This window comes from Apodemus sylvaticus, chromosome 2 (genome assembly GCF_947179515.1).
Source record: "Apodemus sylvaticus chromosome 2, mApoSyl1.1, whole genome shotgun sequence".
Taxonomy (NCBI): Eukaryota; Metazoa; Chordata; class Mammalia; order Rodentia; family Muridae; genus Apodemus; species Apodemus sylvaticus.
The window spans coordinates 172,228,607-172,246,609 of record NC_067473.1 but is presented as its reverse complement, the minus strand read 5'-3'; the positions used below and the strand labels follow the sequence as shown (position 1 = coordinate 172,246,609).

General features: G+C 41.9%; 1 protein-coding gene and 1 pseudogene across 1 annotated transcript in view; one reads left to right on the top strand and one right to left on the bottom strand.

Annotated features, from left to right (window-relative positions):
* Positions 1–18,003, bottom strand: part of Borcs5 (BLOC-1 related complex subunit 5) — a 68,407-nt gene that overhangs the window by 32,980 nt on the left and 17,424 nt on the right. The gene's annotated exons all lie outside the window — the stretch shown is intronic.
* Positions 15,700–16,251, top strand: LOC127679329 (40S ribosomal protein S7-like; annotated as a pseudogene).

The following is an 18,003-nucleotide window of genomic DNA, read 5'->3' as shown; positions in this document are numbered from 1 at the left end:
TTATAAGCATGGAAAACATTTCAGAAGCATATGGAGCTTGCACATAGAATACTATTCATACATGCGTGAAATGCATATATTGTGCAGAGATAAGCAGATACGCAGGAAAAATCAGTCATGGAAAACACAAGAGTCAGATGATGATTTCCTATATTGTTGTTCCATAGGCACAAAGACAGAATATCAGAGAACATTAAAAAGGATGGTGTATTAGTTTCTTTTCTTGATGCTATAAACAAATACCTATCAAGGCGAAATCTAAGATAGAAAGAATTTTTTTAGCTCACAATTTGAGGAGCCACAGTCTACTGTGGTAGGGAAAGCACAGCATCAGGGCTCTGAGGAGAGGGGGCCTGGGAGCAGCTGCTTCCTCACATCGCACCTAGAGGGAGGCAGAGATGAAGGCTGGTTCTGCTGCCTTGACTGTTTCCCCATTGTCATTCAGTCCAGGCCAAGCCCGTGGGGTGGTGGTGTCCACACTCAGGGCGGGTCTCTCCCCTTGTCCTCTCTGGATACATGCACAGATACTACTGAAAGTTGTCACTAATGTCCTAGACATTAATCAATTCTTTATTTATACTGTTTATTTTTGAGAGTATCTCGTGTATCAAGCTGACCTCAAACTTGCTATGTAGCTAAGGCTAGCCTTGAACTCTCCTGATCCCGCCTCTACCTCCTAATGATTGGGATTAGAAACATGTACCACCTGGCCTCTAGGAGACTCTCAATCTAATCAAGCTGTCAAAAATTTGACATGGGATAAGAGATTTAAGTTTATTTTTCTTGAAGGGACCAAAGATCTGAAATTATTAAAATCTGATAAAGATGAATGAATAGAGAGAAGTTACTTCTTTATGCCAAGATACTATAAAGACGTCTTAATAAATCCTATAAACATTAGTGATCCCTACTATGGCAATCTCTGCTGAGGACAAGGCTCTGTCTCTGCACAGCAGGCGTTCTTAAAATCTTTGGAATATAAGAGGCCTCTGCAAAGTTGATAGAAACATAGTGCTTTTTCCCAAGAGGGCTTGGTACACCTTGCCCTCAGCTCCAGGTAACCTAGAAATAACTATGAACTTTCTTTAGTCATGTGGTTGATGAGGTAATTTCTAGTTGTGGTAAGAGTTAGCAAGGCTAGACAATTAAAGAGATGGTGACACAGTGGGTGCTCGGAGAGATAGTCTATGACATAAACAAGACTTTCACTTGGAGCAGGGCTCCTAGAATGACTACTGGTCAAAGTCTTCAAATCCAGTGCTAGGCATACAGCTAAAGGTCTGTCTGTAGAAGCAAATGACCACCGGGTAAGCAGTCCAAGAAATGTTCTTAGGCTCAATCAGCCTTAGTGAAAAGCCAAGGTTATAAGTTGTAGCTGATAACAAAGATTAAGAAAACTTACTCATATTTCATAAATTTTTCCTTTATTTGTGCATCTTATTTAATAACATTTCATCTGGCAAATTTGAAGCCAATGTTTGGCTAGTGTTTGTGCATAGCTTTTCCAATAACACATTGCATTACTTTCAGAAAGTCCAGATCAGTGGAAAACTATGACTCTCTGAGTCAGACTTGGTGAAATCTGGGGGTAAATGGTTGCTGAGACCTAGAAGCCACAACAGATGCAAAAGGCACAGTGTACTAGATAGGGTGTAACATCTAGGAAGACACATGTCACATGGCTTATGAGCTGGCACCTGCCAAGGGACATGATAAACTGTATTCTGATATGCAGAACATCTATAAATACTGTGAACATACATATGAACATCTCTAAACGTGAACATCCAACATGTATGTGAATATCTGTAAATAGAATCACCATCTCAGAGTGCTTCTCACTCAGACGCTCTAGACTGTGGCATTCTGGAACTAAAGAGTTCCGGAAGTACCCTGTTCTAAGCTTCACATCACAGAAGAGCTCTAGTTTTTGTTCCTTCTTTCACTGTCTCTGTCTCTCATCTTTGCATACCAGCCTCGGCCACTTCATCATGCCTGCCTCTTCCCCAGGCCTTGATTTCCTCTCCTCCTAACCCTTGTCTCCACCATGAGCTACTTACCTCCTGCCTCTCAGGATGCAGAGGAAGCACCACAAGACTAGACAGTTGGGATGGCGTAGGAACTAACAGCCCACTTAAGAAGCCTTGTGCCTCTTTTTCTCTTTCCCGAGAATGCCTTTCCCCCATCTATTTTTCCAAACTACTTTATCCAGTTTTCAGAAATGAAATCTATTCCAAATGAAAGCTATGCTACATTGCAAGTGCACAGTTCCCTAAGACATCCCAAGATCTTTAAGTAAATGATAAAGAAAACTGGACTGTTTATTAAGATAGGCTGTTTTCCCACCTCCCCTGGCCCTAGAGAAAATTCCAAAACGTTAGGGCTTCTCCTAACTGTCACAAAACTGGGGTCACTACTGGAATTTGGTGAGCAGAAAAGTTCACTAGCTCCAAAACAGTGCAGTGCACACACAATGAAGAGTAGTGCACACACAATGAGGAGTAGTGCACCCAAGATGCCAGTGGGGTCTGCAACCCCTTCTCCTCTAAGCCTGGACCACCAATGTTCATTTAGATAGCTTCAAGGGATTCCAACCTGAATTTGGCCAATCTTGACACTGCTGAGTTTTTAGAAATATGGACAACTAGTCACCTGAACCTGGCTGCCCAAATTTCCAACAAATTCACCTAGAACTGGGGGGGCAGGGGAAGCAGATGCAGGGCCTTCCTTCCAAGGTTGACTGCTAAAGCGACTATTCTGCGCTCCGTGTTACCATGTCTTAGGTACTTCTTCCTTCATCACAATTGCAGGACTACTTTGAGACAAAAAAGCAACAGAGCTCATTCCTCCTTGATGCTAAATCAAGGTAATTACACAACCCCCTTCAGGGATCAGCACACAGTGGCCCTCAGCCTGGAGAGGAGCCAGGACCCACCCCTGTTCCCCAGCTCCTGCTGCAAGGCAGACTCCTTGATAAGAAAGGCTCAGCTTTTATAGCACAGCAATGCTACTCAGAGTCAGCCATCCTTCCATTCCTTCTTCAGCTCATTTCCCTATAATTCTTTCCCCTGTCTTCATGCTCCCCTCCCCATCATGCTGTGCTATTTGTATGACAAGAAGAAAAAGAGTTGCTTCTGGCCAACTGTGACATCAACTCATTCTTATTCAGTGATGCCCAGCAGGAACCTTGCTCTTGAAAATACGTTTGCTCAGTTCTGAAGCAACACCGACGATTAACTTCCTTCTGTTTGCCCTCCCTATGTTCGTGATCTATTTACAGATCTTCTGAAACATTTCTATGACACAAGGCCCTATAAGTGTGCACAAAGAACTGTCCAGGAAGTCTCAGCAAGCTAAAATATTGCCCCTAAGTTACTAGAAAGGGTAACATAACAAGATGACTTGATCATTTTTAACCCCAGAAAAGATATTTCTGTTTCAGCATTGTGAGAAAGAGCTAATAGATCCAAACAAACAAAAATAAATAAATAAAAAAGTAAGCCCTAGACTATTCTAGATCATTTGTTACTCATGGGAGGGAAACAAGAAAAATAGCAATGATGCATTATACTACTTTCTGCTATATACTTCTTCATCAAGGCACCATTTAGATGCTTTTGAAAGCCAACACTTTTACTCTACACATTAAGCAGTATAAAATTCAAAGAACTTGCTAGAAAATATGGTTCTGTGTTTTAAGTGGCCAGCAGTGATAGTACCTCAGATTGTCAGGCTCAGGTTCTCCCTTGCGAGGTCTCCTAGGCCCCACTCTCTGGCAGTGGAGCGCCCCTCTAACCTGAATGCACAGCTGCTGGAAAGGCATCATTCCCAGGTCTAAGCATCAGGAAGCAGACACTGCCTCCAGTGTTGCCTGATGCTGTCATGTTCTGAGATATGCACAAGGAACCCAAGCCATGGAGCCGTGACAGGGCACAGCACTAACAGTTCTTTCTGGGCCTCTCAGGGCCATGCTACAGGAATGAATTAATTTAGATCCAAATCCTACCTAGCAGTGATTGGAGAGGTGCTATTCTGAGCTCAGTAATCCTCAGGCAGATAGCGCTGTTTGTGAGTTCCAACATTTCTCAGAAATACAAATTGAAGTAAACTAAAGAAGGAACAAGAATAAAAAATCTATCTTCCCCTGTAACTGTGACTCTTTAACAAAATTCCAGGATTTTGTGTAGCTTAGAGATATAGCACTTGCCTAGCATGTCAGAGATCCTGGGCTCCATCCCTGGCAACAAAACACACACACACACACACACACACACACCACATACACACACACATATACACACACACACCACACATACACACACACATAACACACATACACACATAACACACATATACACACACATACACACACACACACACACACACACGACACATGCACATTTATAGAGAAAAAGAAAATCATAGGTTGTTGCACTGCTGCAGCTGCTGAGTTTGTTTAAACCTGAAAAAGACAAAGGAAGCAGCTCTGAAGGTTATAATTACAGAAAATTGCTCAGGTGACTTCATCCCACCCACAGCTCAGATGAGTACTTTATAAGCTAGTGTTCTGGAAGGGTATAACTGCTAAGCATGGGTTTCATATGCTCCATTTAAACATTACTTTATCAACACAATTGGTAATGACTTCTAAATGAGGGTAGCAATTTCCAACAAGAGTGCCATAAATTCCGATTCGTATTCACTCTGGGCTTCACTCTCATGGCCCTGAGAGCCCCAGAACCACAGATGGATTGTTCCCTGGCACAAACAGTAAAATAAAAGTACAACGATTTCATAACCCCCTCCTCCTTTCCAAGAGCACTGCATATGTCATTACTTGTGTGCTAAGTACATCAGCACAGAGTGTTTGCCCTGACTGGGAGACTACCACCAGGGCAAAATTGACAAAGAAAAACAATTAAATCTGAAAGATACCTGCTGCCCTCCCTTTCCAAAAATACTCCCACCTCATTGAAAGTTCACTCATGACCAGAGAAACTCTCCAAGCCGCTAGGCCTTGCTGGCTCAGAGGAGCCAGTTTAAGAAAGCACTCTCCTTTCAGTTCGGCCACTATCCTGCCTCCCCATCAGGCGTCTTGTCCTTTGCTTTCATCCTCCAGCCACCGGTCTTTCGGCCCTTCTTTGAGACAGCTCAGACTTGCTCCTTCTACTGTCCCTAACTCAGCCAGGACTTTGATCCATGTATCATTAGAAAACTATAGTGACTACCTAACTGGGTTGTCCATCTCAGACCACTGCCCCAGTAATTACCCACAGATACAGACTTTTTCAAAGACTTATTTTTGTCTATGTGTACATGTGTGTGAGACTGTGCAAATGCCAGTGACGGTAGAGATACATTTGATCCCTTGAAGTTGGAGTTACAGGCAGTTGTAATGGCCTGATGTGGGTACTAGGGTCAGATCTCTGGTCCTCATGATAGAACAGAAAGTGCTCTTAACCTCTGAGTTATCTCTCTAGCACCCCCTCTGCCCACCCCCAATCCCACAGCTTTGAAAGTGTCAATGTTATGTTTCCTGCTGCAACAATAAAATCATAATAGCAGTTGTAATTTCTAGGCATTGCCTTCAAATTCCTTTCTTTAGCCTGAAGAGCCTCCAGCAATCATTGGAGCCAAGTACTGTGCCTATGAGTACCACTTTCTAAACTTGAGACCCGTAAAAACCCACACTGAATTGTCATTGTTATCTGTACCTTATCCATGTACAACTGGTTATTTTTAATTTAAATGTATAACTTGATATACTGCTTTTAAATGTTATTGTAGCTTTAGTCCATTGAGTCTACTGGAACCATTTTGACCAATTCCTGGCATCCACCCATGTTAGACAATTTATCCAGTATCACCTGATATGGGTGCTGGGATCAGATCTCTGGTCCTCATGATAGAACAGTAAGTTCTCTTAACCTCTGAGCCGTCTCTCCAACAATCCCCCCCCCCAAAAAAAAATCCCACAGCTTTAAAGGTGCTGGTGTCATATTTCCTGTTGCAACCGTAATAGCAGGCACCCACATCCAGTATATAAACGTGATTTATGTCTCAGCAAAGAAGAGTGAGTGCATAGTTCATCCAGGGCTCTTTGGGAAGCAGTAAGTCAGCTGGCATGCTAGGGAACAAGCTCAGGTGTTTAGGTCAGACCCCGACATCTATAGATTTTCTTACACACTTACTTTGGAATTTGTTAGGTTGCAAAGGACACAAGTAACTAGAGACCCTGTCGTGGAAAGGGCAAGCTCAGAAGGTAGGGAGAGTCGGAGCTGATGGATGAAGCCATGGTGAGGTCTTCTTGGAATCAACTCCCTGCTTTAGCATCCTCTCTTTCCCTTGTCGAAGCTTCTGGCATTTCTCGTACTCCACAATTCATTAAAGACCACAGTTTAATAATTCCACTCACAAGTTCTTCCAATAGCCTGAAGAGGAGGAATGAACAGAGGCAGAAGCCCGGGAGGGACAGCACCGTGGGAACGAAAAAGCAGAAACCTTTGACCAGCTCACTAGACTTCTAGAATTCTGTCTGGGGTTTAACAACTCATATCCTACCTATCATTTTCAGCTAATTATCTTTCTCAGTGGCAGAAAATATGGATGAGAAGGAGGAGTTCCACAGCTAGGTCCTGACCGGCCCCTTATCACTGCCTTTTGCTCTGCCCACACATTCTCCTTTCCTAACCATCCTCGCGCCCACCAACTCAGAAGCATCTCCCAACTCGACTCACTCACACCACGGTTTTCTACCTGCCTGTGTTACATTTTCTTCCCTGTTCACTTAGAACAGACTTTAAAATTAGACCTTTAGCATGCTCTTTGCACAGCTACCTCAGCCACCTCAAATACCTTCCCCTTTTCTCTTTTGTGATTCATTTAACTATGTCATTAGCAATCTTGAAAAGGTAAAGAGGATGATGAAGCAGGCGAGCTCAGAAAAACCTCCACTCTAGTAGGATGAGCCATTAAATGCCATGTCTAGTGCTGGGAGTAGTAACACGCGTCTCTGATCCTAGCACTTAGGAGACAGGCAGGACGCCAGCCTGGTCTACACAGTGAGTTCCAGGACAACCAGGACTATAGTAAGACCCTCTTTCAAAAAGACAAAACCTTCTAGTCTAATACAGAAGTAAAGGCTTGTAAGACATAAAGGCAGGAGGTGGCTGCTAGTTTGCTCTGGAGCTCAAGTTACAAGGGGGGAGGGGAGATAGGATGATCACTTGAGATTTTCAGGTCCGTGCCCAAATATAGCAGAAATCACATACTCAAAGGGGTTACATTGCTAGAACTGGGCTTAATGAAGATTCCAGAAAAAAATGTACAAAAGTGCAGACTAGCTGTGATGTTGCATGCCTTTAATCTCAGTATTTGGGAGGTTGAGGCAAGATCTCTGCAAGTTCAGAGCAAGTGGGTTAACAGCGAGGGTTACATAGGAAGACTCTCAAAACACCAGCCAAGCACACAACCAACAAAACAGCAACAAAACCAAATCATTCGAGGTTATAAAGCCAAGTGTGTGCTTAGCATATGGAAAACCCTGGAAGGGGTTCGCCTGCACCAAAGGTAAAAAACTCTATAAATGCATATTAAAATATATTTATTTGTGAAGGCTGGGAAAATGACTGAGTGGGTAAAGTACTTTCTGCATATATATGAGGACTATAGCCCACATTAAAAAAAAAAAAAGGTCGGGTACAGCAGCGTAAGCTTGTAACCCCAGCATAGTGTGTGGACGCAGGAAGATCTGGGAGCCAAAAGGGCAAGCTTTAGTCCAGTAAGAGACTTTATCTCAAATAAATAAGGCAGATGGGCTGAGGGCGTGGCTTAGTGGATAAGAACACTTTCTGTACAAGAATGAGAACCTTGAGTTTGGAACTCATGTTAAAAAAATGAAGCAAGACAGAACAAGAGTAGAGCATGTGTGTGCCTGTGCCTATAAGCCAGCAGTGTGGGGTATGGAGACGGGAATAGCTATGACTTGCTGGGGACCAATCTAGCTTCAGATTCAGTGAGAAACCATGTCTTAGGTAATAATAAAGACAGTAGTAGGCCAGGATACCAGATGTCCTCCCCTGGCCTCAATCCACACCTGTACACACACATAATAAATAAATAAATAAATAAATAAATAAATAAATAAATAAATAAAAAATAAATGAAGGTGGAACACTGACTGAGGAAAGACACCCCAAATTTAACCTCTATTCTCCACACAAAGTTGCATGGTTAAGCACACCCACATACAGACAGTGCATATACACACACCACACATGTATGTATATAAGTGTTTGCGTATATGAGTCTAGGAGAGTACTTTGGTCAGAGATAGTTATCTTTCTACATACTTTTTAACTGAATTCACAGAATTTGCCTCAACAACCTGTATTTTACCCCTAAGCTGAAATGACTGAGACTCAATTGTTACCAAAATCAGAATAGAGATGAACCAAGGCCGAAATAAACAAGCCTCAGAAGCATAGTGCCTCACCAGAACTTATGGCAAGCTGGGAGAGGACTGACTTCACCCTGCTAACTAACTGAGATGCTCCTGTCTAGACGCCCTTGGTCCTGTTTCCATAGAACCCCCTCACTGTGTGGGGCTGCATGGAGACTGCTTCAGTCTTGGCAGACACTGCCGGGAAGCACTGCAGGGTGGTAGCAGCTCTCTGGCCAGCGCTGCCATTAGCCCTCCCTCGTGCTCAGAGCAGTCTCAAATGGCTCTCACCTGTTCTCATGTGTGTCCTCCTCATGCGTGTGGTCGCCTTTCATTAATGATTAACCCTTTGTCCTGGTTTCCCTTATTGTACAATTATGAGATGCTGTCTGACCGGGTGGGTTTATCGATAGGCTTATCTAGTACTGGTCAAGGATCACATCCAATAAAAACAGTGGGTGTCATTGTTAGGCTTACTTTACTTTGTTTACAGATACACTGCTTTTGTGTTGGATATTAACTATCCATATCCAACCATTCCTTCTTGCTGATGTCATAATCTAAGTAACTGGCAGTCTTGACACTATTATCCTTCCTATTTGAGGTTTGGGCTAGATCTTAAACGTTTTACTGTTTTCAATTGTGTGTTTATAAATGGAGTCTCTTGGGAGCCAGGAAGAGAGTTCAGAGGTAGAGCACTTCCTTTTCTTGCACAAATCCAGGTTCAATCTCAAACACTTCAGAAAATAAATAATCACAATCTTAAATTTTATAAGGCATGGTGGCATGGTGGCATATAATCCCAGAAGGTGAAGGCCAGTTTCAGCTATCTAGTGAGTTTGAGGCCAGCCTAGACTACATAGGACTGTTCTCAGAAGGAAAGAAAAACAGAACAAGGGACTGGAGATAGACTCCAATTGGTAGAATGCTTGCCTCATGTATAAGGACCAGGGTTAGAGCCTCAGAAACCCATAAGTGGGGCATCATGGCCCATGCCTAAAGTTCCAGCACTGAGATGTAAAGATGGGGGTGGGGGGTGTTGCTGAAGGTCATCCTCAGCTATACAGTGCACATGAAGCCTTTTCAACTGTCTCAAAAACTAAAAAAACAATAAATAATCATCATTACCTGTCACTTGTTTCACATAATGTAGCAATATCCTAAGGTAAGCCTAGGCAATTTAAAAATTGACCAGACAGAAAGAGTTCTTGCTCTGTCAACAATGGTATTATGTGATCTCCTATAGTCTTTATATCATGGATCTGCCCTGTTAAGCATTTTATGATCATTTGAAAAAATTCCACTTAGGATGTTAGTTGTAAAAATTAAAAAATAGAAAAAGCAAAAAGCTTCAACAATACAGAAACATAACTGCATAATAGGGTTGAACAAATATTCATCTTTTTGTTAAGATTTATTTATTGTTATATGTAAGTATTCTGTAGCTGTCTTCAGACACACCAGAAGAGGGCATCAGATCTCATTATAGATGGTTGTGAGCCATTATGTGGTTTTTGGGATTTGAACTCAGAACCTTCAGAAGAGAAGTCAGTTCTTAACCGCTGAGCCATCTCACCAGCCCACACATATTTACTAGCAATCTGAAACTATCTAGAAAAATGGATGATGGGGAGGTGTGGCTTACAGTCAAGGCATGCAAAAACACTTTAGGGTTTTATAGGACTCAAGTGAATGTGCTACCAAGAAACTTTAACCTGAACTACACTGAAAGAAATCTAGCATGCATACAAAAAGGCCCAGCCTGTGGAAGACACAGAGGATGTAGACTGCATTTGGAATAGGTGCACAGTTGCACAGGTCAAACTCTAGAAGGACAACATGGAATGCATGTAGGTTTCTAATCAGAGGCCTGAATGACACAAGATCATGTCACTCAAGGAACCACCTCAGCCCAGAAAGACAACTACTCTATAATTTTTAAATGAGTACAAATTACCTTATGAGAGTAAAAGATATTTCCATTTTGGAAGGAAAAGCTCTTAATAGTGCTTGGAGAATATTATGAAAATGAATGTTCAGATAGTCCTTGTTCAAATGTGTACTGGCTCATTCATTTTTTTTTTTTTTTAGGTTTTTTTTTTTTTTTTGTCTCTATGTTTTTGTTTTGAGACAGGGATTTTCTGTATAGTTCTGTCTGTCCTGGAACTCACTCTATAGACCAGGCAGGCCTCAAATTCAGAGATCTGCCTGCCTCTTTCTCCCAATTACTGGACTTAAAGGCATGTGCCACCATATCCAGCTTCATTAAATATTTTTAAAAGCAATTTTGGTCTTCCTTCTTCTTGAGCTTCATATGGTCTGTGAATTTTATCTTGGGTATTGAGAGCTTTGGGGCTAATATCCACTTATCAGTGAGTGTGTACCATGTGTGTTCTTTTGTGATTGGGTTACCTCACTCAGGATGATATTTTCTAGTTCCATCCATTTGCCTAAGAATTTCATGAATTCATTGTTTTTAATAGCTGAGTAGTACTCCATTGTGTAAATGTACCACATTTTCTGTATCCATTCCTCTGTTGAAGGACAGCTGGATTCTTTCAAGCTCTTGGCTATTATAAAGAAGGCTGCTATGAACATAGTGGAGCATGTGTCCTAGTTATACGTTGGAGAGTCTTTTGGGTATATGCCCAGGAGAGGTATAGCTTGGTCTTCAGACAGCACTATGTCCAATTTTCTGATGAACTGCCAGACTGATTTCCAGAGTGGTTGTACCAGCTTGCAATCAAACAATGGAGGAGTGTTCCTCTTTCTCCATATCCTCGCCAGCATCTGCTGTCACCTGAGTTTTTGATCTTAGTCATTCTGACTGGTGTAAGGTGGAATCTCAGGGTTGTTTTGATTTGCATTTCCCTGATGACCAAGGATCTTGAACATTTCTTTAAGTGCTTCTTGGCCATTCAATATTCCTCAGATGAGAATTCTTTCTTTAGCTCTGTACCCCATTTTTAATTGGGTTATTTGATTCTCTGGAGTCTAACTTCTTGAGTTCTTTGTATACAGTGGCTATTAGCCCTCTATCAGATGTAGGATTGGTAAAGATCTCCCAATTTGTTGGTTGCCATTTTGACCTATTGACAGAGTCCTTTACCTTACAGAAGCTTTGCAATTCTATGAAGTTCCATTTGTCGATTCTTGATCTTAGAGCATAAGTCATTGGTGTTGTGTTCAGGAACTTCTCCCCTGTGCCCATGTGCTCGAGAATCTTCCCCACTTTCTTTTCTATTAGTTTCAGCGTATCTGGTTTTATGTGGAGGTCCTTGATCCACTTGGACTTGAGCTTTGTATAAGGAGATAAGAATGGATCAATTTGCATCCTTCTGCATGCTAACCGACAGTTGAACCAGCAGTATTTATTGAAAATGTTGTCTTTTTCCACTGGATGCTTTTAGCTCCTTTGTCAAATATCAAGTGACCATAGTTGTGCGGGTCATTTCCGGGTCTTCAAATCTATTCCATTGATCCTCCTACCTGTCTCTGTACCAATACCATATAGTTCATTTTTTTAATAACTATTGCTCTGTAATACAGCTTGAGCTCAGGGATGATCATTCCTCCAGAAGTTCTTTTATTGTTAAGAATAGTTTTTGCTATCCTGGGTTTTTGTTTATTCCAAATGAAGTTACAAATTGCTCTTTCTAAGTCTATGAAGAATTGAGTTGGAATTTTGATGGGGATTGCATTGAATCTGTGGATTGCTTTCAGCACGATGGCCATTTTTACTATATCAATCCTGCCAATCTATGAGCACTGGAGATCTCTCCATCTTCTGAGATCTTCTTTGATTTCTTTCTTCAGAGACTTGACGTTCTTATCATATAGACTTTCACTTGCTTGGTTAGAGTCACACCAAGGTATGTAATATTATTTGTGACTATTGTGAAGGGTGTGCTTCAGTCCCTCTTAGAAAGGGGAACAAAATACTCACGGGAGCAAATATGGAGACAAAGTGTAGAGCAGAGACTAAAGGAAAGACCAACCAGAGACTGCCCCACCTGGGGATCCATTCCACATAAGGTCACCAAACCTAGACACTATTGTGGATGCCAAGAAGTGCTTGCTGACAGGAGCCTGATAGAGCTCTCTCCTGAGAGGCTCTGCTAGAGCCTGACAAATACAGAAGTGGGTGCTCTTAGCTAGTCATTGGACTGAGTACAGGGTCCCCAATGGAGGAGTTAGAGAAAGGATCAAAAGAGCTGAAGGGGTTTGCAACCCCACAGAAAGAACAATATCAACTAACCAGACCCCCCAGGGGTCTAAGGTGGCTCTCAGGGACTAAGCTACCAAACAAGGAGTACCCATAGCTACAGGCACACATGTAGCAGAGGATGGCCTTGATATGCATCAATGGGCGGAGAGGCCCTTGGTCCTGTGAAGGCTTGATGGATGCCCAAGTGTAGGGGAATCCGAGGCCAGGGAGGCAAAGAGTGGGTGGGTAGATTGGGGAACACCCTCATAAAAGCAGGGGGAGGGGAGATGAGATAGGTGGTTTCTGGGATGAGGGGGAAACTGGGAAAGGGGACATGTGAAATGTAAGTAAAGAAAATAATTTTTTAAAAAAATTTTTTTTAAAAAAAGCAATTTTGGCATACTCTGTAACTTTCATAAAACTGCTATTATAGTGTCTTTGTTTATGACTGTCAAATATTCAAAACATTCCAAATTTTCTCCAACTGAAAAATATTCAAACTATGATATATACATAAATACAAACACCAAGAATGAACGGGAAAAGTCTTGATAGTACAAATAACTCCTGATTGCATTACTCTGAGTGGAAAAAAAGCCAGACTCAAAAGGATATACACTGTAACGGTTCCATACAGCACTGGGAAAGACAAACTCCAGAACAGGAGGCAGATCAGTGTTAGCGTGGCACAAAGGTCAGAGATGAGACTGGCCGTACACAGGAGAAGTTTTGAGGAATGGTGCAATTACTGTATACCTTGGTTATGAGGGTGTTAACATAATGGTATGGATCCAACAACGTTCTCAGAACTACATATTAAAACAGGTGCGCTTTGTTGCATTTAAACTATATCTTAATTTAAAAAGAATTAAAGGAAAATTTGTTGAAGTAATACAAAGAATAGAGATTTAGAAAGAACAAAAACAACCATTTTTTTAAACTGAGGATAGGGTTGGAAAGATGGTTCAGCAATTAAGAGCACTGATTGCTCTTCCAGAGGTCCTGAGTTCAATTCCCGGCAACCACATGGTGGTTCACAACCATCTGTAATGAGATCCAATGCCGCCTTCTGGTATATCTGAAGATAGCTACAATGTACTCATATACATAAAATAAAATAAAGTCCCGAGAAGAGGGCTGGAGAGATGGCTTAGCAGTTAAAAGCACTGGCTGCTTAAAGGACCCAAATTCTGTTCCCAGCCGCACATATTAACTTAGAACCATTTGTAAGTCCAGTTCCAGGGTGTGGTGGTTTAAATAGGAATGGCCCACATAGATTCATGTGTTTCAATGTTTGCCCATAGGGAGTAGCACTATTAGGAGGTGTGGCCTTTTTGAAGTAGGTATGGCCTTGAGTAAGTATGGCCTTGTTGGAGAAAGTGTGTCACTGAGTGGGGGTGAGCTTTGAGGTTTCCTATGCTCAAGCTATAACCAGTGTGGTACACAGTCTCCTGGTGTCTGCAGATTAAGATGTAGATCTTAGCTCCTTCTCCAGCACTATACCCACCTGCATGTTACCATGCTTCCTACCATGATGATAATGGAATGTCTGAAACTATAAGCCAACCCCAGTTAAAGTTTTCCTTTATAAGAGTTGCCCTGGTCATGGTGTCTCTTCACAGCAATGAAAGCCTAACTAAGACACAGGGAATATGATGCCCTCTTCTAGATTCTTGGGCATTGTGTGCTTGTGCTACATACATATGCATGTACATAAAATAAAAATATTTCTTTAAAAGAGTATAGTTATGAAAAACTAAAAGGAAATAAAGACTTTATCAGAAAAAAATAATAAGGGCAAGAGTCTTATTAGCAGCAGAGCTACACTACAGGAAATGCTAAGGGACGTCTTCTAGGAAGAAGCACGATGGGAAACACAAACCTGCGTCTCCCTAAGACAGGGGAGTCTCCGGGAATGGCAGAAATGAAAGCAAACATAAAGCACCATTTTCTTATTTCTAATCACTGACTCACTGAGCATCTGAAGTGGAAGTCAACAAAGCATGGTCCAAAGGCCGAATCTAGCTCCTTTGAGGTTTTATAAGACAAGTTACATAGAGCACAGGCACACTCATTCTTTCATCCATCATCAATGGTTGTTATCTCATAACAAAGACCAGGGAGCCTGCAAAGCCTGCTACCACCACACCTTTGAAGAGAATGTTTGCCAACACTGGACCTAAAGCAAAAAGCATGAACAGTCAGATAACATGAGTTTACAGCATACAGAAGACTGTGTGACAGCAAGCACAAAAGTCACAAAGAAACTAGAGTGTGTTCTCCTGACATACATGGGTACCTGAAGTGGGAGCAACATGCCCTACAAAAGACTATCTCAGATAATGAGAAGGATGAGAAGGAGAGATGTGTCTGAAATCCTAGGATAGCTATGGTTTTAAATCTTAATGCAAAAGTTTAAAGGCCCCAGTAAAGATTAAACAAGACCATAAAAAGACATAACCCTGAAGCACACAGAAAAGGAGGATCAATGAATAAAAGAAAAGAAAATCAAAATTTATTAAATGAAACTGAAGTTAGTGCTAAAGACAGCATTTTGAAGACAGAAATTTGGAAGCGGGCTGAGAGAGGTCTTACTCTGCAGTAGAGGGAGGCCTTGAACCTGTGATCCGCTTGCTTCAACTTCCTGGGTGCCCAGCCAGGACAGACTTTCAACATGTACCAGAGGACCTAGCTTTGATTCCCATTATGAACATGATGGCTCACAACCATCTGTAACTCCAGTTCCAGTGGATCTGAAACCCCTCTGGTCTCCACAGGCACCAAGCACACATCAGTACAGAAACATACATGTAAGTAAAACATGTATACATAAAAAATAAATTTTTAAATATTTTGAAAATACAGAGAAGCCACAGACTAGAGTGAAAATATTTGTAAGCCTAATAAAGGGGGTATCGACAGAATGTAGAAAGAAAGTCTTGTATATATATGTTAAGAACAATTTTTAAATGGGCATAAGATTTAAATTACTTTAATCTATAAAAACATACGAATAGCTCTTTCTAAGCTGGAATTCTATAAGAACGAAACCATGTTCAGCTCGAGCACCAAGATTGTGAAGCCCAGGGCGAGAAACCAGACAAGTCTGGCATCTCTCAGGTGCTACTGCAGCTAGAGATGAACTCAGATCTCAAGGCGCAGCTGAGACTGCAACTTCACCACAGCCAACGAAATGGAAATTGGTGGTGGTCGGAAAGCTATCATAATTTTTGTACCAGCTCCTCAGCTTAAATCTTTCCAGAAAATCCAAGTACATTCCCAAGTCAGTGGGAAGCATATAGTCTTCATTGCTCAGAGAAGGATGCTGCCCAAACCAAGCCAGAAAACCTGTATGAAAAACAAGCAAAAGCGCCCCAGAAGCCGCACCTGACAGCAGTGCACGACACCGTCCTTGAGGACTTGGTCTTCCCAAGTGACACTGTGGACAAGAGGACCCGTGTGAAACCGGATGGCAGCCGGCTCATAAAAGTTCATTTAGACAAAAGCACAGCAGAACAACATGGAGCACAAGGTTGAAACGTTTTCTGGTGTGTACAAGAAGCTCACTGGCAAGGATGTTAATTTTGAATTCCCAGAGTTTTAGTTGTAAAGAAAATGACTGAATAAAGTATCATTCACTGTAAAACCAACCAAACAAACAAAAAACACCATAAATACATGAATAGATAATGAAAATGAAAAGAATATTATCATTAGAGAGACATAAATGAAAACCATTATACAATGTAGTCCAATGGCCATATGCAGAAAGAAAGAGGAAGTGGAATACTTAAACATTGCTCAAAGAATGCAAAATAGTACAGTCAACCTGAAAAGGCTTGGCAGTTTGGGGAAGTTAAATAGACGCTTACCACATATGACCTAGCAATCCCACTGCCAGGAACTGACCCTAAGCAACCGAAACTGCTCACGGAAGCACATGTGTACAAAGCCTTAGAGCAGCATTTGCTTAAGGCTAAGAGCGTAAGCACTGGGCAGGGATGGGGTTCATTCGGGACAGTGTTCTCTGGCATACTGAAGTCCTGAGGCTGAGCCCTAGTCCCACACAGAATGGGGTGTGGTGATGCATGCCTGAAACCCCAGCACAAGTAAGAGGGCCAGGACTTCAAGGTCATTCTTGGCTACACAGTGAGTCCAAGAGCCTATCTCAAGAAAACAAAAACAAAATAACTTTAGATGTTAAGAATAAGAATTAGTTCAGTACTAATAGATTCAGGGAGACAGAGTCGTTGTCTTTAATTGTGTGACCCACTGATGACCATATCAGGCTTCCAGGGATAGTTCCAATCTGATAGTCTCACAGATAGCCCTAGTTTTAAAAAATGCCTCAAAAAACCAAACCAAAAGTCAACTATGAAAAGAGACAAGGTGTGGGGCTCATAGGGATGAGAGGGGGATAAGAGAAGAAGAAACAGAATACATTACATGCCTGTATGAAATGTATCAAAGAACTAACAATAAACAAAGTAAATGGCATGTCCCCATCTACACCCAGCCACTAGCAGCGCAGGTGCAGTGCTGCCCAGACTCCAGGCAGGACCAAGGAGAACCTGCCAACTAAGACCACTTCACTTGGGCTCTCGCCTCATGATTCCTACTTAGGTCATCTCGTCCACCCTTTCATCCTCCCACCCTGCTGAGCGGGTCTCCCAGTTTGGGCTGTCTCTCCTGAATCTATGCAATCGTGGTTTGCAGTTCATCCATTAGTTTCTTTCTAGTGCTTAATAGTATTTCACTCCATTTCCTGGACACAAGGTATTTTATTTATCCACTCACCAGCAGATAGATATTTAAACTGTCTCCAATAAACACAATTATTTCTTTGAGCACAGTGATAAACTGGAAAGAGTTTTCTACATACACAGTGTAAGGTCACTATAGAGTTTCCTCTGGTCAGAAGTTTTTTTTTTTTTCCTTTTCTATCTTGATAAACACTAAAAGAAGCAATTATAGATTACTATTATGTCATAGAACATGTATACTTTCCCAACTAACTTGTATTTGAAATGAACTGTGACCTGGTTCTAAAAGAAATCCAGATGCTTGGGAGTCCTTGTTCGTAACTCTGGGCACAGGGTACAGACACGTCTGTGGCCAACTGCTTTATTCTAGTGACATCTAGTGGCAAAAGGGTTGTCAAAGCTAGAACTGCTGGGTTTGCTAGATGGCTCAGAGGGTTAGGATACCGGCCTCTAGATCTGAAGACTTGACACTGATCCCAAAGACCCAAGGTCCTGTAGCAAGTTTCAAAAATTACATCCAGAGAGAAAGAGAGAGAGAGAGAGAGAGAGAGAGAGACTGTCTAGGGTCTGTGTGCCTGAGCATGCCTGAGGCC